This window comes from Ambystoma mexicanum, chromosome 2p (assembly GCF_040938575.1).
Source record: "Ambystoma mexicanum isolate Mex_15411 chromosome 2p, UKY_AmexF1_1, whole genome shotgun sequence".
Classification (NCBI taxonomy): Eukaryota; Metazoa; Chordata; class Amphibia; order Caudata; family Ambystomatidae; genus Ambystoma; species Ambystoma mexicanum.
This window is the reverse complement of record NC_090923.1, coordinates 1,231,666,857-1,231,693,308: the sequence shown is the minus strand read 5'-3', so window position 1 is coordinate 1,231,693,308 and position 26,452 is coordinate 1,231,666,857. Positions and strand designations below refer to the sequence as shown.

At 45.6% G+C, this 26,452-nt stretch overlaps 1 long non-coding RNA gene across 2 annotated transcripts in view; it reads left to right on the top strand.

Moving 5' to 3' along the window:
• The window catches only part of LOC138567376 (uncharacterized), a 119,553-nt gene that overhangs the window by 71,231 nt on the left and 21,870 nt on the right, over nucleotides 1-26,452 (top strand). For both annotated transcript variants that reach the window (XR_011302186.1, XR_011302187.1), the window contains exon 2: nucleotides 17,411-17,609. This is a non-coding gene — a long non-coding RNA (uncharacterized lncRNA). The remainder of the gene's footprint in view (nucleotides 1-17,410; nucleotides 17,610-26,452) is intronic.

Below are 26,452 nucleotides of genomic sequence, written 5' to 3'. Positions count from 1 at the left end.
TTCCATGGTTTTGGCTGGGCCCGCCTCCCGTTCCATGGTTTTGGCTGGCCCTGCCTCCCGTACCATGGTTTTGGCTGGCCCTGCCTCCAATACCATGGTTTTGGCTATCCCCGCCTCCAATACCATGGTTTTGGCTGGCCCCGCCTCCAATACCATGGTTTTGGCTGGCCCCGCCTCCAATACCATGGTTTTGGCTGGCCCCGCCTCCAATACCATGGTTTTGGCTGGCCCCGCCTCCAGTACCATGGTTTTGGCTGGCCCCGCCTCCAGTACCATGGTTTTGGCTGGCCCCGCCTCCAGTACCATGGTTTTGGCTGGCCCCGCCTCCAGTACCATGGTTTTGGCTGGCCCCGCCTCCAGTACCATGGTTTTGGCTGGGCCCGCCTCCAGTACCATGGTTTTGGCTGGGCCCGCCTCCAGTACCATGGTTTTGGCTGGGCCCGCCTCCAGTACCATGGTTTTGGCTGGGCCCGTCTCCCGTTCCATGGTTTTGGCTGGCCCTGCCTCCCGTTCCATGGTTTTGGCTGGCCCTGCCTCCCATACCATGGTTTTGGCTGGCCCTGCCTCCCATACCATGGTTTTGGCTTGCCCTGCCTCCCATACCATGGTTTTGGCTGGCCCTGCCTCCCATACCATGGTTTTGGCTGGCCCTGCCTCCCATACCATGGTTTTGGCTGGCCCTGCTTCCCATACCATGGTTTTGGCTGGCCCTGCCTCCAGTTCCATGGTTTTGGCTGGCCCCGCCTCCAATTCCATGGTTTTGGCTGGCCCCGCCTCCAATTCCATGGTTTTGGCTGGCCCCGCCTCCAATACCATGGTTTTGGCTGGCCCCGCCTCCAGTTCCATGGTTTTGGCTGGGCCCGCCTCCAGTTCCATGGTTTTGGCTGGGCCCGCCTCCAGTTCCATGGTTTTGGCTGGGCCCGCCTCCCATACCATGGTTTTGGCCGGCCCTGCCTCCCATACCATGGTTTTGGCTGGCCCTGCCTCCCATACCATGGTTTTGGCTGGCCCTGCCTCCCATACCATGGTTTTGGCTGGCCCTGCCTCCCATACCATGGTTTTGGCTGGCCCTGCCTCCAATACCATGGTTTTGGCTGGCCCTGCCTCCAATACCAGGGTTTTGGCTATCCCTGCCTCCAGTTCCATGGTTACAAGGTGTTCCATTGTTTTGGCTGGTCCCGCGTCCAGTTCCATTGTTTTGGCTGGCCCCGCCTCCAGTTCCAGGGTTTTGGCTGGCCCCGCCTCCAGTTCCAGGGTTTTGGCTGGCCCCGTCTCTAGTTCCAGGGTTTTGGCTGGCCCCGCCTCCATTACCATGGTTTTGGCTGGCCCTGCCTCCAGTTACATGGTTTTTGGCTGGCCCTGCCTCCAGTTACATGGTTTTTGGCTGGCCCTGCCTCCAGTACCAGGTTTTTGGCTGGCCCCGCCTCCAGTTCCATGGTTACAAGGTGTTCCATGGTTTTGGCTGGTCCTGCATCCAGTTCCATGATTTTGGCTGGCCCCGCCTGTGATAAGTTCCGTACCCGGACTCCTTTCTCGTCCCCTTCCTTCACACTCCTCACCTGAACTGCAGGAATTGTTGTCTGTGTCTTGTAGGTGTCTTCGGGCTAGGTAGTCTCTCTCCTTCTTCCGGTGAGCGTGCTTATCACGGAGGGAGGCCACAGTGACCGCTGATAGACAGTTGTCCCGGGACCTCCCTTCCGGAGCCAAGCCGGAATAAGGGAAAACCCCAGTGGGGAAAAAACCCTTGATGACTAGTAGACTCCTATTCTTTTGCAGGGAAGATGGAGCACAGACTGGAATGCGAGGTAGCAGGTAAGGCGGAAGATGCTTTGCTGAAACGTGGCTCTGAGGGAACAGGAATGAAGATCCGCTGAATGATGTTGGAGGTTTGAGAGCTCCGCCGGTTAAGGTATGGAGAGTCCAAGGGTTGGGCGGAACACGAGTGCCCAGCCAGCCAAGTCAAAGGAAGGTGAGAGGGACAAGGAGTCCAAAGAAGCAAGAAGTGAGAGAAAGAGGGCGGAGCCACGTCCGCGGGGACAGAACCACCAAAAGCAAAGGAAATAGAACCACCTGAGAGGCGGGGAGAGGAGAGAGAGAGAGCTTTGCTAAGGAAGGCGAAGCCAGGAAACACTGCTGACAATCCGAGGAACAAGGGCGACAGCAGAAAGGAGCGAGGGAACCCGGAAGCAGAGAGCATCCGAGAGGGTTGCAATGCGAAGCCTGCTGGGACAGGAGGGAATTTATACTCCCAGTGGCACCGCGCTACTAGAGCGACAAGGACACAAAGAAGTGACTAAAACGTCCTAACCCTGCGCATCCATCCCAAGAATCCGCCAGTCAGGGCTTCTGCGGATGACACCGCCTCCAATACCATGGTTTTAGCTGGCCCCGCTGTCGAACGGAAAATCATATCGTGCCTCCAGTATTGTATGAATATATGTATATTGGCCTACGCCAAGCTGCTTATAAGCCACTTGCGAGGAGAACCGCGTTTCAAGGTCTTGACCTTAGATCAGTGTAAGCCGCCATTTTAGGTCTATCAGCCATTTTAGGTCTATCCACCATTTTAGGTTCTCCTCTTTAAAGTCACCCTGTGTTCTAAGATGGTGGACATTGTCATTTCGAATGTAACATGGCCGTCTTGACCTCTGTGTACAAACAAATGTGTAACTTGCCTGCAGGCCACATGTTATGGTCATGAACTGAGACCTTGTCCTTCATTGACCTGTGTGTAGAGGATTACCTGCACCAACAAAGCTAATCCACGAGCATATGTTAAACACAATGTATTCAAATACCGAAATATGAACACTTGTTTGACTGCATTGTATAAAACTGTTTGAGAAGGCCCTACGACAAATCCTAAGACAAACTGTTGCTATTGTAATCTTTTAGTGAATGTATTAAAGGTAAACCCTAAATGTATAGATGTATAAACTCGGCACGAACCCTAGATCCGTGATGTATTCACTTGTATTAACTTGGAAGTGGGTTGAACATCATGATTTCGAGGGTATAAAGTGTGACTATTGTACAGTCCCACTCACTGAGCACACCGAACCAAGCTGGAGTTCGCTGTGTTCTACTGAGGGCCGATAGCTATCTGTTGCTTTGTTCTTTGAAACTGTTCAGTATAAAATAAAGATATTTGTATGTTCCTTTGTAACCCGCGTTTGGTGTATTTCCTTTTGGGGTACTCAGCCTCGATATCTTTTTGTTTTCACAGTTGGCGCCCGAATAGGGACCCTCAAGATTGATGCCGGATCATCGAAGGTTGACACGAGCTATCGGACTGGCATCGGACGGTGTAACAAAATAAAGGTGCCCCTTTCTGAAAGCGACGCGACACCTCGGCAGCGCTGCACGACCCGATCCCTGGACGATGAGCTTGTGGTCCGAGACGGCATCTTGACGAGGGTCCACTTATTGAGGCGGGCAGATTTGCTGAAATCACCAAACATGAGGTAAGATTAATTAGAAAAGAATCTTTGAAATCCGATCGGACCTCCTTAGGATTGATCAGGTGAGTCGTGACCCGATTCTTAAGTATCCTGATAATTTGTTTTGGCGCATTGTATCTGCAAATACAATTATTGACCAGGTAACACCAATATTTTGATATGCCTGGGAAATTGTCTACCTGCTTCAGGCGTTATTCTGCAGTGATAGGCAATCTTTGGAATTTAGCCATCCGGCACCACAGGAGGGGTCGCCGGCTTGTACTATGTACTGTAAGCATGGCATTGGTAGTATAGTGTTTAATGATATTTGGCACAGACAAACCAGACATGCTTCTGAACTTCAGTGGCCAATCAATGGCAGTTTTGAAATCCCTCGTATTGAGTATTTAGAGTCAATTTTATTAAATAAAAAGGCTAGACCTGCAGCATTCGATGTCTTACAGAATTGGAAGAAAGAAGCTTTGTCACCGCTTAAGAGTAGAGAAAAACCTGCGCGCCGTCATAAGACGAACGCCAAAAAAGCGTTGTTATATGACCAAGATAAACAGTCTGAGTCGGCTAGGAATATGGATAGGGCTTTCTCACTTGGCATTCAGAAAATCTATCCTTCTAAAGACTCATGTTTCTGAACGAAGGCCTGGTGCCACTGCGCCACCTCCGTATGTTTCTCTTCCTGCTGCTTTGCCTCTTCCTGCTGTTATTCCTGTTGTTCCTGCTCCTCCTGTTGTTCCTCTTCCTCCAGTCGTCTTTCCTCCACCTGCTCCTCCGCCTCTTCCTATTGCACCAGTAATAGTACCTCCGCTGAACTTGCCTGCTCTCCCTCTTCCAAGTGGTCCTGCACTGCTTGTTGTCAATCAGCGAGTGGGATCAAGGGTAGTCACTCGTAATACTGTACCTCCAGAGACGAAACGTAACTTAATTGCATGGGCTAAACATTGTATGGAGAGAGATGATCGAGCTAATGTTTTTGCCACACTTTCTAATATGGACGATTTTCCTGAGAAAAATGTTTTTATTGAAGGATTAGGGATTCACTTATGCTAAATATGGAACAGATTAAACAATACAGATCTCCCACAAGGGGTGAGAAATCTGAACACCTTAGCGCTTTATCAAGACACTGTGGAGAAAGTACAAGAGCATGTTGAGAGGATATTTGAGTATAGAAAGGAAATGGAAAGGTTACAGAATGAGGATGACGATGAAGATAGTATGTATGTACAGAAACGGTTCCTTCCTTGTCATAAATCGATATCTGAGGAAATACGAATTTGCACAAAGGACGCGATTAGATGGATCACAGATATGTCGATAACTCCAGTTGAAGTATATGACACATATAGTCAGTATACACCAGAAATGCAGAGGAAAGTGATGCAGGTAATGGTAGGGTACCTGCAGGATGAATGTGTAAAAAGGAAGATTTATTGTACCACAGAGTTATTGAGCATTTATAAGAGAGCTTTTTCACTTGACACTTCTTCGACTGCTTTAGCGCTCGATTTAGCTCTGTTGCTTAGTAAGCGTTCGGAGTTGCCTACTTCTCAGTTGCCTATGGGAGAGGTTCCTCTGACATTTTTTCAGAAAGTTGAGATTGCGGCTGATGCTGTAGCAGGTACACCTGCTCGAGATATTCCTGCACATTATGTGTCGCAGTTTGTTCACATCCCGTTCTCAAGACAGGAAGTGAACACCATTAGACAATCTATTCCCAACATTAGGAAAAATCCAACAGGATTCTATAAAGAAATAGTCCGTTTTGCAGTCCTCAGTATTCACCTTAGGTGATATTGATCTGTTATTTCCTGTACTCCTGCCCGTAGATTTGTGGAAACAGGTTAGGACTATAGATGATGTACCAGGGTTAGGAGATACATGGGCTAACATAATGTTTGTGCCCTCCCTGATTTACACGTGCAAAATGAATAAAACAGACACTCCCCAGACAGGGAATAAGGCACAAAAGAGCAGGCTGCGAGAGTTCAAGGAAAAGTTTATCTAGATCTCTGATAGCGCTCTGACAAATTATCGTTACATTACATTTTTATACAATAGTATGACGTAATTAACATAGGATACTATGTCGATTCCGGATTGGTCAGTTGCACGCTGTCTCAGGTGTGGGTGGCATCTCTTCCTCCGGGTTTGTTGCTTGGTTGGCGGGAGGATTGACATCAGACATCTGTGCTCCGGATGGGTGAAGGTCAGGTCGCTGTGAAACACGGTGGTCACTATCTAAGCTAATATAATTCATTCTCTATAATGCATGCACTAAATATTAGTGGTTCAAAAAGACTGTGAGTAGTTTATCATGTCTTCTATAAAAGTCATTCAGGCGCCTATATTATCTATGGTATTTGGATTTACACAAGTCATAGGTTAAGGGTCTTGCCTACTATAATACAATGACCAGAGTGTATCTCACACGTGCAAGAATCTCAGGTATGTGGCATTTGTTAGTACTGGTCATGATATACTGCAGAAGGGGTCTAATGTTCGTTTAAAGGTTTGCCTTGTGGGCATCATGGCATGGTCAGTGATCTGACACATGAAAGGAATATCTTACAGGGACACAGGGTTAGAATGGCAATAAGTTTCCACTGGTGAGGGTAAGAGGGCAAGGACACTTTTGTGGAAATGGACGAGCTATGTGCTTAGCTCATATTGGTTCACATGCAGGATAGTGATCTCAGAGGAAAAGAGATGTGTTACATTTATTATGTGTTGCAAGCACCTCCGGCTTCAGCGTGAGGATGAAGCTGCAACGTTTTCCAGTCAGAATGGGAACAAGGGTGGGGGCCATGTGCTCCGAGCTGCTGCTGCGGGGAAAGGGAGAGAAGCATTTTGTACTATCGCAGTGAGGCCTGGTGACCAAGATGGAGTCGAAAAGGGGGTACAAAAATGGATGCCCTATGTCTTGCTCACTGGTCCCATCTACGCGAATGTAACCCAAAGTTAACATCGCATAAGGGCAAGGGCCGTACCCACTACTGGAGGCACTTGATCCGAGTTTTGTACTGAGAAGTGAAGGATGAGAGGGGCCTACTAGCCCCTCGCTCCCACACATTCCCCCCTTTCGTTACATCTAAAGTAACGAATATTTATTTTTTATTATTTTCGTTCTCCCTTTGGTAGTACTCAGCTTCTGCAACTGCTTTATCCCATGCTGGGGTACCCTTTATTGGCATCCATTCCCTGCATACGCTTCTCAAGCTATTTCCTCTTCTTGCATATTCATCTAGCGTGCACATCAAGTAGATCCCTCCATCCCCATCTAGGTCCACCCATAATTCTCTGTACCATTGTAACTCCCTTGGTTTCTTTATCGTTGTATGATGTAAATTATCAACTATATCCCCATATTGCCTGTAAATGGCTGTCATCCTGTATTGTGCTGTAGTGTACTCCCTGTTTGTATTTGTGCATCTATCATGGTAGCTACCGTTGTCGGTCGGCCCATTGTTACCATCATCATAGCTGAGGTAGGCATACTTTTCTCACAACACCGGAGTCCCAGTTGGCACACACAGAAGAACAGGAGCACAAAGACGATGATCGGGATGAGTATTTTCATTGCCACGTTTACCCATGATGGTATCCAACTGAACAGGTTGTCGAACCATGTGCTTTCTTCTGCACCTCCTTCTGTTCTCATCCTTTCTCCTAGATTGTGCACTGCTGTTATCACATTTGAGAGTGTCCCGTTATCAGCATCCTCAGTTGGCACGAACGTGCAACACGCCCCCCAAGTTTTCGGCAAACGCCACCGTCCATCGCCGTGAGGAGATCGAGGACATATCTGTTTTGCATTGTCATTAGGCACAGTGCGCGGAGCTCTATTTTTATCATGTTGAACCCTTCTTCAGTGTCGTTAGTGCGCTGGGAGCTCATCCAACTGGCTATCTGCAACCATTTGGAGTTTGTTCGTGCTTGCAATCCCGGGACAAGAAGTGAGGCGAAGAATGTCTCTGCTGATGAGAAGAGCTTGTACGTTTGTGGAATTTCTGCCAGGAGTTTGGTCGATTCGGATGAGATATAGTTGGATGATCGTTTACTTCGTGACAGTTTTTTCTTCAGTTCATATTCGGACAACAGTTCATAAGCTGAAGAATTTGTTATCATAGGTTTGGGCGCTGTCGATTGTTCAGCCGATTGCCCTGCTGCCGATATGCCAGCTGATTCTCCCGTCGTTCCTTGGAGGTGGCTTTCTGGTATCACCATCAGGGCTGTATGTAGGGTGGCTAAGGCACATGTACCTTTCCATGCTCCTGGGAGGTGTAAATAGGCTTGTTTGCCGCAAATCCAGTACATGTCCATTAGTGCAGCGGTGCCTTTCTTCATGTCAGGTATGATTACCGTCTTGTTACATTTCCTTGTTTGCCCCATGCTCACCCTTCCTTCTCCATGGAAACACAGTTCATGTGGCACCTCTTTCTGGATTTTGATAGGTTTCTCCAGTGCTGTAACCCAGGTTAGCTTTGTGACATGTTGCGACCAGATGGGGGCACATACTTCTTTTATCCATTGGAAGGTGTTGTTGGATAGCCCTCTGAGCGCTTCTGCTTTGCATTCGATAGTTTCCTCGTGCCATTTATTTTCTGCATACCTTGTACCCCTGATAACAAGAAACGGCTCCTTGAGGCAAATTACTCCTTGACGTTTGCTTGTGCACGTTTTCTCATTTTCCAGCTTCTCCATTGTGACTGTGTGTGCTTGGAACATGCTTTTTATCCTGCACAAAACCAGATGAATCAAACATTGGGCCTCTGACAAGGGCACTTCCTGCGGTACTAACATTTTCGGTGTTCCTGATGCATGCGGAATGAGTGAACAGACCTAGCAGCTTTCATTTGTTGCTTGTTTCGCCGTGGCACTCATGTCTGAATACCATTTATTTGATTGATCAGGATGGCGGGGGTCCTCTATTTCATCTAGCCCCAGGTCATGATAAATGTCATATCTTTTTACTCCCGCCCCCCTTTTTCTCCTCCTTCTTCCTTCCTTGTTATTGTTTCTCACTTTTTGTAATGTATCGGAAACATTCCAGCCCAGGTTGTATCATTGTTATTCAATATAGCATGTGTATCTTCATCTGTAGCAGCAGTGTCGTATGAGGTAGGGTGTATGGTTGTCTGTGAACGTGTACTAGTGTTAGTTAAATCATTTGGCCAATAATAATCGCCATCGTATTGATTAATTTCATAAGCATCACTCATGTTTATATTCAGACGTAACGACGATACACCTGTTGGGCCTACAGTGGCGTGTTCTGAAAACTGCATCACATCTGTACCATTAACGTTAATTTCATGTTTCTTTCCAAATGGTCTTTACCCCAGTCCATATCAAGTGCGATCCTTCTCGTATCATGTTAGCCCAGCTCTCCCCTTTGTGCATATCATTAACCAAAGATAGAAGGGTATAGTACCAAGCCATAAAGAACAACATTACTGACAACAAAACTGCAGCACATTTTAGAACACATTCAACATTGCTGAACCTATTAGCCCTAATGGCATCCCTATCACTATCTTGCATTAATTGGTTCTCCGCGATTGTGGTTCGTTGGGCCATTTTTCACCTGGAGGGGCGATATAAATTCATTTAGTTTCCATAATGTTTGCATATATTTACATTTCAATTTTCAAATTACGTTCAGTTTGCTTTGGCTCATTTTATTGCACATATACTTTTATCTTTTATTTACTTTTTCGTGGAAAAATAGAGAGAGAGTATGATGAAACAAGGCATATATTACAATTCTTGTATGTCATATTCTATTTTGTCACCCAATTTTCTTGTTACTTCTCAATCTCAGTTGTAGTGGCAACTGTGCATTCCTGCTCATTTTGGGGGATTGTACTATTGCGTGCCCTCCTCACATCTGATAAGTGCACCCAATACTTCAATCCCTTCACTTTCACTGCAGTGGGGGTACTGTATACGACCTCATAAGGGCCGTGAAACCTGGGTGAGTTCCATCTCCTTACAAAACTGCGAACATAGACCTGTGCTCCTGGCATCAGTGGCCCACTTGGGCTGTCTATGGCTGATGTGGCAGTATCAGTTGCCACATTTTCAGTAAATGGTGGTGCAGTTTGTCGCGCTATGCTTCGCACTGCGTGTGTCAACTGGGTTAGGGGTGAACTCTTCCCCCAGCACTGTGGCAGCCCTGTGCGCATCCGATGCTCTCCTAATCGGAGATACTGGCGTGTGTATTCACCTCCCAGTTACAATTTCATGGGGGCTCAGATGGTGGTCCTTACATGGTTGCGTCCCGAGTTGGAACAGTGCTAGGGGCAAGCAATATACCCAATATTTTTTTAGTGTATTACACAGTTTCGATAGCTTACTCTTCAGCAATCCGTTGATCTTTTCTACCACTTCATTTGCGATCGGATGATAAATAGAACACAGTTTGTGTTTTACCCCCAAGAGTGACGTCACTTCCTTAAAGAGGTCATTCACAAAATGCGTACCGTTGTCTGATCTTATCACATCACATATTCCCCATCGGGAGAACACTTCCCGAACAAGGAATTTCGCTTCACACTTTGCGTCTGGGTGGGGACATGGGCCCGCTTCCACCCATCTTGAAAAGGGGCATACCATCACAAATATCTTGCTCCATTACACCGCTCTCCCATATCAGCATAGTCTATATGCAGCTCTCTAAATGGCCCTGTTGGTCGGGGCAGGGTACCGCGCAGTGTTCTCAATGTCATCCCTGAATTATATGTTTGGCATGTTATGCATTCTACAATGAATTTAGACAGGTGCTCTTGTAAATTGGGGACGAACCAATGTTCCTGGGTGTCTGCGGCAATGTGTTGTTTTGCTACATGGCTGGGGAAATGCAGTTGTTGGAATGCTATTTCTAGTAATTCTACGGGCATTACTACTTTTCCGGTTGTCTCCTGCCTCCAAATGAGGTCTGTGGCTGATTGTTTACATCCCCGTTTGTTCCACAATTCTTGCTCCTCCTGTGGTGCTCTTTTTTGTAACCCTATTATTTGTGCTATTGGTGTGTTACTGTAGGCTTCTTCTAGTGGTTCTGTAATGGTTGCCTTTACAATGCATTCGAGTGTTGGTGTTACATTAAAATACGAGGCCTCCTTCGCCGCTGCGTCGGCTGCCGCGTTTCCCAATGAGATTGCATCTGTGTTATTGGTATGGGCCTGGCATTTCACCACTGCCACTACGGATAGTACTGCTAATGCATCTATTAACTCATTCAACAGTTTTGCATGCTGTACTGGGGAAACGTCTGCCCGCCTGAACCCCCTTCTTCACCACCGTGACAACCCTGAATGGACTGTGGTAGTTGCATATGCTGAATCCGAGTATATTGTTACTGCGCATCCCTTAGCTGTGTTCAATGCTTCGATCAGTGCAGTTAGTTCGGCTGCCTGTGCAGAGTAATGGGAAGGGAGGCGCCTTTGTACAATTGTTTCATAGCCATCTTCCTCCATGCGCACTACCACCATCCCTATGTGTTTTTCCCCTGTTTTTGGGTTTATTGATGCTGACCCATCTATGAAATATATTTCTCCCTCCTTCAGGGCATTTTCACTTGCTTTTGGGATGCCATCACCTTCTCCCTCATACGTGGCACAATCGTGTTCCTGTATGTCCTCTGTTGTGCATGGCTCTGTGATGAATGTTGCTGGGTTCACGGTCTTGCATCTGACCACGTATACATTGGGGCTAGAAATTATTTTTTCATAAGCATTTGCCCTCTGGGTTGTCAATGTTGATTTTGATCGTTCAAGAATAGCGAATAGGGAATGCTCCGCATATAGCGTTACTGAACATCCCATTACAATGATGGTGCTCTTTTCAATCGCGAAGGCAGCAGCTGCGAGAGCCTGTTCGCATGCGAAATGGCCTTGCATTACTGGATCTAGTGTCCCACTGTGATAAGCCAATGGTTTGTGACCTATTGATGTTTTTTGCGTCAGTACTGCTGTCATGAGTGTTCCATTACAGTGTGAGAACAAGAAAAATTCCCTCTCATAATCTGGGTTCGCGAGGACTGGGGCATCAGCAATGAGGTCCTTTAATTTAAAATACTGTCATCATTTCTTGTGTCCATTTTATTGCGGCTCTATTTTTTTGTGCTTCTCTTAACGCTTGTAGCAAGGGACGTGTGTATGCCGCGTAATCAAGGATCCAGGCTCGGCAATAGTTACAAATGCCAAGAAACGTTTGCATGTCTTTCACAGTTTTTGCGATGATTATATTGCGTATGGCAGCTGCCCTGTCTGGGAGTATCCGTTTCCCATCTTTTGATATTAACTGTCCGAGGTATACAACTTCGGCCAGGCAGTATTGCAGTTTTCCTTTGTCCACCTTGTACCCCTTTGTAGCTAACACATTCGGTAGTGCTATCGAGTCTTCTCTGCACCTTTCTTCTGTATGGCTGCAGATGAGTAAATCATCTACGTATTGAATAATGGTGCTTTCTACATCTATATTCCCGATGTCTTCATGCAACACTCTGTTGAAGATGCTAGGGCTCTCGCAGTACTCCTAGGGGAGTCTATGATGTTCATACCTGTTGTTCCCTAATGTGAACGCTGTCAGGTTTTGAGATCCCGGGTCGAGTGGTATGGAGAAAAAAGCGTTCTTCAAATCAATTACAGTAAAACATTTTGCTTCTTTTGGTATACTACACAATATTGATGCCGAGTTAGGCACTAACGGGAACTCTTTTTGAATGACGTAATTGAGTGGGCGGAGATCTTGGATCATCCTCCACGCCCCTCCTTTTGCTTTTTTGATCAGGAAAATTGCCGTATTACACAGGGAGTTCGATGGCACTATGATACCTTGTTTTAGGAGTGCATTTATGGTTTCCCTAATTCCCTCCTCTGCTTCTCTCGATATGGGATATTGTTTTACTCTCGGCAGTATGGCACCTGGCTTGAGTTTTATTTTTATTGGTGTCACTTCATGTAGTAACCCTACATCGTGGGGCCCTGTATTCCAAATTTCGGGTGCTACCTTTGCCATGTCCTCCTCAAATATGGTCGGTGGGGCATTAACACTAGCCATGAGTGGGTTGTGTACCTCTCTGTACTGGATCATAATATCACATGGTATGCTTATTTCCATTATTATCTCTCCGTCCTCTTCATTATCAGTGAATAATTCCTCATCAGTTATGTCTCTTAGCATTATGTTGGGGTCTATGATTAACACAGTTCTCCACTCACACCCATGCACGTCCAATCCTATGACCACAATGCGTTTGCTTGATATCTGAACTGCCTCGATGTCTATGGACATGATCGTGCCTGGCACGACATCTGCGTGCGCAATTGGGCGGAATATAAAATCTGATGGTGTTCTCCATTCTTTTCTCGTTATCTCTGGTACCACTCGGGCTAATACTTTGATGCCATAAATAAACATGTGTATGTCAATGGGTATTCCTCGCACCACAACTTCATTCATCACTGTGCTGATCATACACATGGCTCGTACTGGGCACACTCCTGGGGTTGAACATACTATTCCTCGTTCTTTAAACGAGATGGTCATATTCAATTTGCTTAACAAATCTCTCCCCAGCAAATTGATTGGCGCGTCTTCGTGGTACAGTAAGGGTGCGCGCGTTTTTTCCCCCCACCGTTATATCAGTAGTGTAAGGAACTTTTAAAATAGCCCCAGAGAACCCCTGCATTTCCAAATTCCTGCCTGAGAGCGGAAACCGCCCTTCCATAAGACATGACTTCTCTGCTCCTGAGTCTACCATAAAGATAAACTGCTTGTTTCCTATCTCTGCCCCCACTAGTGGTTCCTCTTCTGCACGTAGGGTGGTGGATAGGACTGGACACGCAAGTGTTCCCTGTGGGCTGTCCTAATCTGAATGTCTTTCTTGTACTGGTACTGAAAAGACATTGTCTCCAACCACTGTCGAGCCATGGTATGGTGCGGGCGCACCGTTTGCATCTGTTGCAAAACAATTATTATTGTTTGCGTTTCCTACCGTGTTTTGTCTTGCCATAGGTTGTGGCGGTGGTTGCTGTCCTTGCTGCATTTGAGGTTCGTCATAGCACTGGTCCTGCTGTCTCCCTCCTCCCATAGGTAGTCCGTAGGGGCTACCTGGTTGTGGGCACCCCCAGTCTTGTTCGTTCTCTATGGCCTGCTGCCCTTGGAAATACCCTGAAGGCTGCATTCTACAATCTCTCGAATAGTGTCCCCATCTCCCACAGTTCCAGCATGACCCTTGCGGTCCGCCTCTCATTCCTTGACCACCAAATCCTCTACTCCCCATACCTCCAAACCCCCCTCTCTGGCCACGGTACCCACCTCTTCCTGGTCTTTCTTGCCACTGTTGTCTGCTGCATTGCTCTTCTCCATTCCACGGCCCTTGTCCTCCTGTTGCCTGCAGTGCCGCTATTGTAACTGGTCTGTTTCCCGCTCCTTCATCCCCCTCTTTTTCTCTCTGTGGCTACGCTGGTGTTGATGGTGGCGACCTTCACTAATTTGTTCTGTACTAGCTTCACCTCATCTGCCAGCCTTTTTTGTGCTATCTCCTTTTTCTATCTCTTTGATCCTCCTGCAGTGGTGCACAATTATACTCTGGATTTCAGGCCAACCCTTGGCTTCCATCCCAGCTATTCTATCCAAGGCCTTCTGTACCTCCTTTGGGAGCCCCTTTTTGATGATAAAATAGAACAAGGCGGTGGACTGGTTCCACGCCGTGCCAGTTTCGCTTCTCCACAAATCCTACACCCGCAGTATGAATTGCGTAGGATCCTCGTTCTCCATTGTACACTGCATCACTAAATGTAGATCTGGAATATCTGGAAACGTGCACCGCAATGCATCCCACACTTGTGCTCGAACGTTGTTGAATGCCGACCCATCGTGGCGGTCACAACTCATTGTTACTCCGGGGAATCCAGCCTTTTCCCACACTGCGTCTGCTTGGTCACCAATTGCTGACACTAATAAACTTTTCACATCCATTTCCCAGCCCCTCCCGATAGTGGGGGGAGGACCTTCAGCAAGTTGTTTTTATCCATTTGAGCCCATGGAATGCAGTGTGGCCTACCTGCTCCTTTATGTATCAATGGCATCTGCAACTTGTGTTTCTTTCCTACTTTACTTACCGTACCTTTCTTTATTTTACTTACCATCATATCCCCTCCTCGCTGTCTTAATCTACCCTGCCATAGTGGTGGCGATGGTGTATCTGGGTAACGGCGGTTTGGCAGTGGGGACCCTGCCTCGGCAGCTGCCTCTTCATATTCGTCTAAGTCACTCCATACTTCTATTTCTGATTCTTGCTCATTGTTTTCTTTGTGTCCTTCCCCTTTCTCACTTTCTGGGGTGGGTGGGCGTATAATCTTCACGGGTTTGTCATTTAGATGGAACAGGAACTTCCCTGACTGCCATTCTTTCTCTCGCCCTTGTGGTATGCGTGTCCCCTGTGATATTGATCGCGCTGGTTCTGAGATTGCTGGCGCCACTTCCCCTGCTGTGCTTAATGATGGAGTGAGATCTGCCATGAACAACGGTGGTACCTCTCCTCCCCCTGGCAGCATTTGGCTCTATCGCACAATGCTCTTAGCCGCATTATTTCCATCTGTGCATGCGCTAGCTGGCGGTCTAACTCTCCGGTTACGTGTGCCAAATTCACGGGGGGTGCACTTGACGGGCCATACAAACCTCCTTTATCATAGGGTGGCAGTGCCATAGCGACTGCTCCGTTTGAGGGTGTGGGGGTGGGACATGCTGGTATGTACAGGGGCTCGCTGTATCCCACTGCTGGTCTTGACATTAAGGGATATATTTTAGTTGTATCACCGTCAGCTGTAGTAGTCGTGCACTTGCCCTTTGGCGTCCCGCTTACCTCTTCTTGCGTTTTCTGGTTTTCGCTCCTTCTTTCTTTACCTACCTCCGCCGTGGGTGTAACTTCCTCGAACATTCGCCACAGGTCTAGTACTTCTCTTCTATTCTGTAACTGTTTCCCCTTATACCTTGCTAACAGGTGCGTAGACACTAAATCTAACACTCTTTTATCAAATGACCCACCTTCTGGCCAAATTGGCCTTGAACTGTCTCCTTTTATCTCTGTTAACCAGTGATCGTGATACTTTTGTATCTTCTCACTGTATAACGGAAGGTGCTGACAAATATGAGCTAGTGGTGTTACTCCCCCATGATGATGTTTTTCCCTTGGCCTGTGCTTGCCCTTCAATCTCTCTTCCCCTCTGATCACTTCTCCACTTGCTTTTCCTGTCTTCTAGCTCGACAATATGCCGCAAACTTCTCAACTACCTCTAGTTTGTATGTACATATATATCAATATATATATAGATCAATGTTCAATGTTATCCTTATGATTGTTGCATGTTCAAATTCAACAGTTCACCTTTGCATATTTTGCCACTTTACCAACAAATCAATCACAATACTTGGATATCCTTGACAAAAATAGACGGGACACAAAAAGATATATAACACATATCCTGCACATGCACTACCTGTGCGCTTTTGCTTCCCGCTTGTTCTTATTACCAGCCTTTTCCTGTTTCACCTACTCTTCTCATTCACTCCCCACCCTCTTACTCCTTTACAAGAATTCTTTCATACCCAGAAAAAGAATATTCTAAATAACTACTCCGAGTCTACTCAATATACGAGACTCCTACTATTTTCTCTGTATCTTCACTTATTTATTCTGCACTGGACGAGACAATGCTACGCGGCGCCGCCTTCTACCCCGTTCGGGCTAGGATACCTCTTCTCTTCTTCTCTTCACTTCTCACAAAAACCTAATGGCCATATAAAGGACAGATCAGAAAAGCCTCATCGTCACCCCCACAGGCCCTACTCTTCCCTATAACCCATTTACACCTGTTCTCTCCTATTTCCCCCTAACCTTTCCTTGGTAACCTTCGCAACTGGCACTCACGTGTTCAGTCAGGTGACTCGAGGGTCACTGCTCGCAGTCCGACCCCAGTTAGGTACGCACCCCAACCAAGCCGTGGCCCACCTCCGCGAGCAGCTTTTCAGTTGGGTATTCGTCAACTGGGAACCCTTGACCCTTCTTCGTAGTGCACACAGGCTGGTCGGCCGCGGAGGCGATGGTTTTGCTGGGGGCGTTCCAGATCTCGCCGCACAGTGCAGGCCTCGAAGCACCTCTCCGATCACGTTGCAGTGTTAGAACTGATATAATATTGTTTCGTCCTCATTGTATATGTTGGCCTATGCCCAGTCGCTTTGCGAGGGAAACCGTATTACAAGGTTGGGACCTCAAGTGAATCGAGCCTCCATTTTAGGTTAGAACCGCCATTTTAGTTCATTGTACAAAGTCACCCTGTAGTCTAAAATGGCCGTCTCGTGTGCTCTTGTTCTTGCCTTAACCTCTTCAACCTCTGTAGGAGGGTTAATGTCCAACCTGCCTTCAGGCTACATGTTAGGGTCATGTAGACCTTGTCCTTTGTTGACCTCGGGATCAGGGGATTACTTGAATTAGCAATGTTCAACTACAAGCATATAAGAACAATAATGCTATCCAAATACGACATGCGAAACATTTGTTTGATCTGTATTAAAACGATACATAAAGAGTGTAACGTTAAATTAAAGAATAATTGTGTTAGTAAATGTATTCAAAAGTAAACTGCATGCACGAGATATGTAAATTAGGAAAATTAACCTGGCGCGACCCTAGCCCAGTGTATAATTAACTTGTACATCATTATAACAAACTGTATAAATACGCTGATGTCCAGCTAGCAAATTCTGCTCACATTGAACCCTGCTGGTGGTCTCTGTGATGTATTGACAGCCAAATAGCTATTTGTGTACTTTGTTCAATACTGTTCAGTTTTGTAATAAAGATTCTGGGAATCTTTACAAGTCCGTGTCGGTGTATTTTCCTTTGCTTGGTGTAACAGCCTTAATATTGTATTTTTCTGGTTCCACAGATGGCGCTCGAACAAGGACCCTCAAGATTGACTTTGTCTCGCTGAAGGTTGGCTCGGCTATCGGACCGGGATCGGACGTTGCCAACAGAAACGGCCACTCTAGACGAGAAGTGAATTCCTCGACGAAACTGCACGATCCGATCCTTGAACGGTGAGCTGTAGCCCGAGACGACGTCTTGACGAGGGTCCATACATCGAGGTGGGTAAATTTGCCGAAAATCACCAGACACGTGGGTCCTTAGCATTTTCCTTAGTAACCCGATCGGCCTCCTAGTCCTTTGGTCAGGTGAATCGTGTCCCGATTCTTAATTTAACCCTGACAATTTGAATTCGGAGCATTGTACTCGCGAGCACAATTATTTAACCAGGTAACACCAGAACTTTGATATGCCTGGGAAATTGTCTGCCTGCTTTAGGGCATTATTCCGCAGCGACAGACAATCTTTGGAAGATAGCCGTCCCGCACCACAGGGAGGGTCGCCGGCGTGTACTATGTACTGTAAGAAAGGCTTTGGTAGTATAGCATTTAATGACATTTGGCACAGACAGACCAGACATAATTCTAATCTTCGGTGGCCAACCAATGGTAGTTTTGAAATCCCTCGTATAGAATATCTAGAGTCTGTATTAGTAAAGAAAAAGGCTAGACCTGCAGCATTTGTCGCATTGCACAGTTGGAAAACAGAAGCTTTGCAGCAACAAAAGAGTAGAGAGAAACATATGCGTAGACATAGGACAAGTGTCGAAAAGGCAAGGTTATATGATCAAAATAAACAATTGGAGTCAGTTAGGAATACGGACAGGGCGTTTCAATTAGGCATTCAGAAAATCTACCCTTCAAAAGATTTTCATACGTCAGATGAATTGATTAATAAACATTTGCATGAACGAAGGCCCGATGCCTCCACGCCACCCCTGTATGTCCCTCCTCCCGGGGCTTTGCCCCTTCCCGTTGTTGTTCCCCCTCCTATAGTTCCTCCGGTCCTCCCTGTTGTTCTTCCTGTTGTTCTCCCAGCCATTGCTCCTTTGCCTGCCCTCTTGCCTCCACCTGTTGATATTCAGAATGTGCCTACTCTTCCACTTCCAAGTGATTCTGCATCGCTTGTAGTAGACCAGGGAGCGAGACCAAGGGTTGTAACTCGTAATACTGTGCCCCCAGAAAAAAAAGAATGAATTAATTGCTTGGGCTAAAAATTGTATGGAGAAGGGTGAACGAGCTGATGTTTTTTCCACACTCGAAAATTTAAAGGGTATTCCTGAGAAAAATGTTTTTATTGAAGGATTAGGGATTCATTTGAGTATAATGTGGAATAAATTAAATGATGTAGATTTCCCACAAGGGTTACGGGATTTGAACGCCTTAGCGTTGTCCAGAGATACTGCGGAGAAGGTATATGAGCATGTTGAGAGTATTTTTGAGTATAGGAAGGAGTTGGAAGGGTTACAGAATGAGGAAGCAGATGGTGGTAGTTTAGGTATTATGTACTTACAGAAACGGTTTTCTCCTCGCCGTGACTTAAAAGGTGAGGAAGCGCAAATTTGTATAAAGGATGCGATAAGATGGATTTCGGATATGTCGATAACTCCAGATGAAGTATATGACACATATAGTCAGTATACGTTAGAAATGCAAAAGAAAGTGATACAGGTGATGGTAGAGTACCTGCAGAACGAGTGTGTAAATAGAAAGATTTGTTGTCCCGCAGAATTGTTGAGTGTTTATAAGAGAGCTTTTTCGGTTGATACTACTTCGACTGCTTTAGCGCTCGACTTGCCTCTGTTGCTTAGTAAGCGTTCGGAGTTGCCTACATCTCAGTTGCCTATGAGAGAGGTTCCTCCGACATTTGTCCCAAAAGTTGAGGTTGCGGCTAATGCTGCACAGGGTATACTCGCTGTGAAAATTCCCGCACATTATGTATCACAGTTTGTTCACATCTCGTTTTCAAGACAGGAAGTGAACACCATAAAGCAGTCTATTCCCGATATAAGAAAGAATCCGACCGGGTTCTATAAAGAAATAGAGTCGGTCTTACAGTCGTCGGTATTCACCTTAAGTGATATTGGCCTATTATTTCCCGTACTCCTACCAGTCGATTTGTGGAAACAGATTAGGACTATAGATGACATACCTGGGTTGGGAGATACATGGGATAACATGGTTAGGCTAGATAGAGAAAGGCCAGCTGCCGAACGACCGCCTCAAGTGATATTAACCTTGCCTGATAGAATCATTGTAAAATTGAACTATAGTTCCTGAAAAAAGAATCATTTGGGACAAGCTTACGGCCTGTGTCCAAGGAAAGTCTGAGGGTGCTACCGATTTCTTCAATCGGTTCGAGCAGGTATTTTCAGATTTCAGTGGACAAGACTTAGGCACAGGGTCAGGAAAAAGGCTGTTTGTCGACAAATTTGTACGTGGATTGCTGCCTGACATCCAGTTTCAGATTATGTCTTCTGAAAGCGCTTGGCAGGCGAAGTCTCAATCAGAAGTACTGCATATTGCTCAGTACTATGAAAATTGTGTGAATACTGACAAGGAAAAACTTGAGGAAAAAAAAGGGTGACCTGAAAACAAAAGTTTTATTGCAACAGATTGTTAGAAGCCCTAGAGGGGGTAATCAATTTAAAGGTCAGTACATTCCACAGGGAAGTGCGCCCTTGGCTCCGGTAACTATTAACCAGTGTGCCTGAAACAGCAACAATCAACAAGGGAGAATCAGAGACCGCTCCGGAATCTGCAAGGCCAGATAAAACGGCCATCTTGTCTCCGCACTCCCCAACAGTGGAACTTCTGGATCAATCCTTTTCTGATCCCATTTCCGTTCATTCGCTACTTCCAGGAGTAAGTGACTACACTTTGTCCTCATCAGAAACTGTGAAATATAATTTGCGTCCAAGGAAGTAAACGTGCAGCATGATCTGACTGTGCGATTGGGAAAAAAATCATTTGAGGGCTTGTCTTTTGGCCAGACTGTACGGGAAGATTCGGTTGGCTAAGGGTTGTGGGAAAGACATTAAGAAGACGCGCGACTGGAGTGGCCAGCAAACGAACAATTGGTGTTTTTTCGGTTGAAGACTACAATGCCTGCACCCGCTACCGCTCGTACCCAACTTTTAGATAAAAATTTGACTAGCAGAGACAATAATCAAGCATGTAAAGGGACCCCCAAAGTGTATTGTTGCCTTTTTGTGATAATTATTGGATTTTTAGTAACTGTTGGTTTTGGGTTATGGTATCTGGAGGAAGCATATCCGCTAGAGGACTTTTTACCTATTGAAAATGTATCTGTTGTCCCCACTCCTTCCGTGCAATTGCATACTTTATCACCTAGAGATTCTTTGCATAGGCGGAACTATCAGAATAATACCTTTTTGTTAATTATGAATGCCACTCATGCAATTTTAAATAAGACCAATTATTGGATCTGTTCACATCTACCGCAACATGGGGATAAGGGGCTAGGTTGGTATATTCATCCTTTACCTTTGACACCTGCCTGTTACGCTTCTCTTAGAGCACTATTTTTTGGCCGATGGAATGACAGCATCTCAGGGAACTTTGATGGTACAAATTTAAATAGCTTTGAAAAGCATGTTTTGATGCCCCTGGGATGCTCGCTTTTTGCAAATAGAAGTAAGCCCAACGTTGCTTCTGTTAGGCCCTCTGATAGATTGTCTCGTCCTTTTCAGTCTTTAATCTCTTTCAAAATGGCTCCTATAGGCAATAAGGATGCCACGCCTCCATATTATTCTGTTAACCATAGCCCCGATTCAGTATCCTTCTGCATATAGAGGAATGGAACACGGTCGATGGGTAATTTTAGAAAGTGCGCCAACGTTGCAAATTTGACTAGTGAGAAGAGACCTCTGTACGTAAGAGAACCTGTCTATTTTGTTTGAGGTAATGTGGAATTTCCATGGTTGCCCAGGGATTGGCAAGGAACCTGCTATTTAGGGATTCTACGACCTGGGGTATTTATTGCCAGTACTGCAGATGTTTCGAAAACTCTTCCACGACGAGGTGTGAAAGGGGATACTCCAGCGCAAACTCTAGGAGATATCATGAAATCCTTTGTGCCATTTTTTTGGCAAATTACGAATTCAGAAGATATCAGGGGACTAGCTAGAGTATTGGAGAGAACCATCAATCGGACCACTGACATGCTCTATAATATGACGTTAGAACAGAAGGCGTTAAGATTAGTGGCTCTTCAGAACCGGATGGCATTAGATGTCATTCTGGCCGAGCGTGGAGGAGTATGTAAATTAGTGGGGTCCGCTTGCTGTGTTTACGTACCAGACTCCTCTTCAACGATCTTTAGGGCTATCCAAAATCTACATGTTCTTAGTTCAGAAGTACATGTTCCTGAGGGAAACTGGGAACGTAGTGCATGGTTTTGGGGACCTCCTACGGTCATGGGGATGGAAGTTGTTCTCGGCCCTGCTGATTATCTTGGGAAGTTTTCTGTTTCTTTGCTGTTGTATACAGTGTCTCCCCGGTATATGCTCAGTATTAGGGGGATGTTGCGCACAAGCAACAAGTGTATTAGGGCATAAAAAATACGCCCCAGAGAAGGTTTCCAAAGAGTATGTGTTAAAAGAAACTCTGGTGTCAGATCTGATGGCAATAGATATGTCAGACAATGATTCGGGATGTATAGATGTTGAAATATGGAGTTAGTCGTAAAGTGATTGAAGGTAGTTTTGCGCTTGGCATAGGCCAAAAGGAGGGTTTGTTAGAACTGATATAATATTGTTTCGTCCTCATTGTATATGTTGGCCTATGCCCAGTCGCTTTGCGAGGGAAACCGTATTACAAGGTCGTGACCTCAAGTGAATCGAGCCTCCATTTTAGGTTAGAACCGCCATTTTAGTTTATCGTACAAAGTCACCCTGTAGTCTAAAATGGCAGTCTCGTGTGCTCTTGTTCTTGCCTTAACCTCTTCAATCTCTGTAGGAGGGTTAATGTCCAACCTGCCTTCAGGCTACATGTTAGGGTCATGTAGACCTTGTCCTTTGTTGACCTCGGGATCAGAGGATTACTTGAATTAGCAATGTTAAACTACAAGTATACAAGAGAAATAATGCTATCCAAATACGACATGCGAAACATTTGTTTGATCTGTATTAAAACGATACGTAAAGAGTGTAACGTTAAATTAAAGAATAATAGTGTGCGTTAGTAAATGTATTCAAAAGTAAACCGCATGCATGGGATATGTAAATTAGGAAAATGAACCTGGCGCGACCCTAGCCCAGTGTATAATTAACTTGTAAGAGGCTGGCCATCATTATAACAAACTGTATAAATACGCTGATGTCCAGCTAGCAAATTCTGCTCACCGCTCACATTGAACCCTGCTGGTGTTCTCTGTGATATATTTACAGCCAAATAGCTATTTGTGTACTTTGTTCAATACTGTTCAGTTTTGTAATAAAGATTCTGGGAATCTTTACAAGCCTGTGTCGGTGTATTTTCCTTTGCTTGGTGTAACAGCCTTAATATTGTATTTTTCTGATTCCACAGAAGGGGGTCACCAAATGTTTGTGCCCTCCCTGACTTACACATGCAAAATGAATAAAACAGACACTCCCCAGACAGGGAATAAGGCACAAAAGAGCAGGCTGCGAGAGTTCAAGGAAAAGTTTATCTAGATCTCTGAGGGCGCTCTGACAAATTATCGTTACATTACATTTTTATACAATAGTATGACGTAATTGACATAGGATACTATGTCGATTCCGGATTGGTCAGTTGCACGCTGTCTCAGGTGTGGGTGGCATCTCTTCCTCCGGGTTGGTTGCTTGGTTGGCGGGAGGATTGACGTCAGACATCTGTGCTCCGGATGGGTGAAGGTCAGGTCGCTGTGAAACACGGCGGTCACTATCTAAGCTAATATAATTCATTCTCTATAATGCATGCACTAAATATTAGTGGTTCAAAAAGACTGTCAGTAGTTTATCATGTCTTCTATAAAAGTCATTCAGGCGCCTATATTATCTATGGTATTTGGATTTACACAAGACATAGGTTAAGGGTCTTGCCCACTATAATACACTCTGGTCATTGTATCTCACACGTGCAAGAATCTCAGGTATGTGGCATTTGTTAGTACTGGGCATGATATACTGCAGAAGGGGTCTAATGTTAGTTTAAAGGTTTGCCTTGTGGGCATCATGGCATGGTCAGTGATCTGACACATGAAAGGAATATCTTACAGGGACACAGGGTTAGAATGGCAATATGTTTCCACTGGCGAGGGTAAGAGGGCAAGGACACTTTTGTGGAGATGGATGAGCTATGTGCTTAGCTCATATTAGTTCACATGCAGGATAGTGATCTCAGAGGAAAAGAGATGTGTTGCAAGCACCTCCGGCTTCAGCATGAGAATGAATCTGCAAAGTTTTCCAGTCAGAGTGGGAACAAGGGTGGGGGCCATGTGCTCCGAGCTGCTGCTGCGGGGAAAGGGAGAGAAGCATTTTGTACTATCGCAGTGAGGCTTGGTCACCAAGATGGAGTCAAAAAGGCGGTACAAAAATGGATGCCCTGTGTCCTGCTCAGTGGTCCCATCTACGCAAATGTAACCCAAAGTTAACATCGCATAAGGGCAAGGGGAGTACCCACTACTGGAGGCACTTGGTCCGAGTTTTGTACTGAGAAGTGAAGGGTGAGAGGGGCCTCCTGGCCCCTCGCTCCCACACAATAATTAGACTCGATGAAGAAAGGCCAGCTGGCGAACAACCGCCTCAAGTGATATTAACCTTGCCTGATAGAATCATTGTAAAATTGAAAACTATAGTTCCTGAAAAAAGAATCATTTGGGACAAGCTTACAGCCTGTGTCCAAGGGAAGTCTGAGGGTGCTACAGAGTTCTTTAATCGGTTCAAACAGGTATTCTCGGATTTCAGTGGACAAGACTTAGGCACAGAGTCTGGGAAAAGATTATTTGTAGACAAATTTGTGCGTGGATTGTTGCCTGACATCCAGTCGCAAATTATTTCTTCTGAGAGCGCTTGTCAAGCGAAGTCTCAATCAGAAGTACTGCACATGGCTCAGTATTATGAGAATCGTGTCAATAATGAAAAGGAAAGAGTCGAGAAGAGAAAAGGTCATTTGAAGACAAAAGTATTATTGCAGCAAATTGTTAGAGGTCCTAGAGGGGTAGTTCGCAGATTAGAGGTCAGTATGTTCCACAAGGAAATGTGCCCTTGGGTCCTGTAAACATTAACCAGTGTGCCTATTGTTGACAAGAGGGTCATTGGCGTGCACAATGCCCAATCCTTCAACAAAGGTCAAATAACTCATTTGGAAGCATGAGTAGACAATCCAGAGGTCGCCCAGGTGTTGGGAGCCCTGGTAGAAGTCAGTTTGCACAGGATCCACAGCAACCTTTTTCGCAGGATAATCAGGTACCAAGTATGGATACGAGAAACATTTTTGATCATCCTTCTGCCGCTTACCTCACTGAAGAGCTTCCTTTTGACAATATTCTGTTTCGCTAGGATTGCCCGAAGCAGGGTTTGTAACATACGCCTATTCCCGTTAATCAGAAAGTTCCCTACGTTGAGATGATAGTGGGAAATAGGAAACATCTATTCTTGATAGATACAGGAGCACAGAAGTGTTCCATTGATCATTCTCGGGTTCCAGACATTCCACTGTCAGGGCAAACCAATGTTTCTGTAGGGTTTTCTGGCACACCAGTTGTTTGTCCAGTTTCTTCGCCGGTACCTATTTCTCTGGGTCCCTTTACGCACCACTGTCCATTCCTTTTGACATCGAATTGTGGAGAGAATTTGCTGGGGTTGAATCTGTTGAAGGAATTAAATGTGGTAATTCATTGTTCTTCTGATGGAGTGCGTTTGACGATTTCACCACAGCAACTTTCCGTCTCACAATTCTCGACCAGACCTTTGCCGCCAGAACTCAGTGATGTACCAGAGAGTTTATGGGCAATTGATGACAATGATGTCGGTGTTCTGCAGATCAAGCCTGTTAAAATAGTTTTGAAACGAGGAGTAAAGCTGCCACGTTTTCCACAATATAAGATTTCAGTTGAGGGTGAGCAAGCTTTGAAATGCATCGTTTCTGATTTTCTTCATCGAGGGGTGATTGAGGGAATTGCAGGTAGTTTGTGCAATAGTCCAATTTTGCCCGTGTACAAAAAAGGTGATGATGCAATTCCATTTAGTTTCATAATTGATTTATGTGCCATCAATAGGGTCGTCGCTCCACAATTTCCAATTGTGCCTGATGTGACGACAATATTAACTATGATTCCGGCTTCAGCTACTCACTTTAGTGTTGTGGATCTGAAGAATGCTTTCTTTAGTACTCCTATACACAAGGACAGTAGATGCTTGTTCACGTTCACCTTAGGGGGACACTCGTTCACCTTTACCCGTGCACCGCAAGGTTACACGGAAAGTCCTAGCATCTACAGTAGGGCTTTGAAAGAACAGCTTGATACTCTTCAATTGCCTTCTACTTGTACACTGCTTCAGTATGTTGATGACTTGCTTTTGGCTGCCGATTCTGAGAGCGCTTGTAAGGAGGGTACTGTGTTATTACTTATACATCTGGCTAAAAATGGACACAAAGCTTCGCTTAAAAAGTTTCAATATTGTTGTCAGGAGGTCGCCTATTTAGGCTATCTCTTATCACAGGAGGGAAGAAGATTGACATCTGAACGGATAAAACTCATTTCTGGCATGTCTGTCCCAAATACGCAGAAAGAAGTTAGAGCCTTCATAGGAATGGCTTCTTACGGTTGTGTATCCCGAACTTCTCCTTAATGATTAAGCCGATGTTGGCTATGACGAATAAGGGCATTTCTTCGCCATTTCTGTGGAACATGGAGCACCAGCAAGTATTTGATCTGCTCAAGACTGCATTGTGCTCGGCACCGGTTTTGGGCACACCAAACTATGAAAAGGCCTTTGTGTTGTTTGTGCATGAATGTGATGGATGTGCTTTGGCTGTATTAACGCAGGAACATGGAGGGAAGAATAGGCCAAGCGGTTACTTTTCTTCCGCCCTTG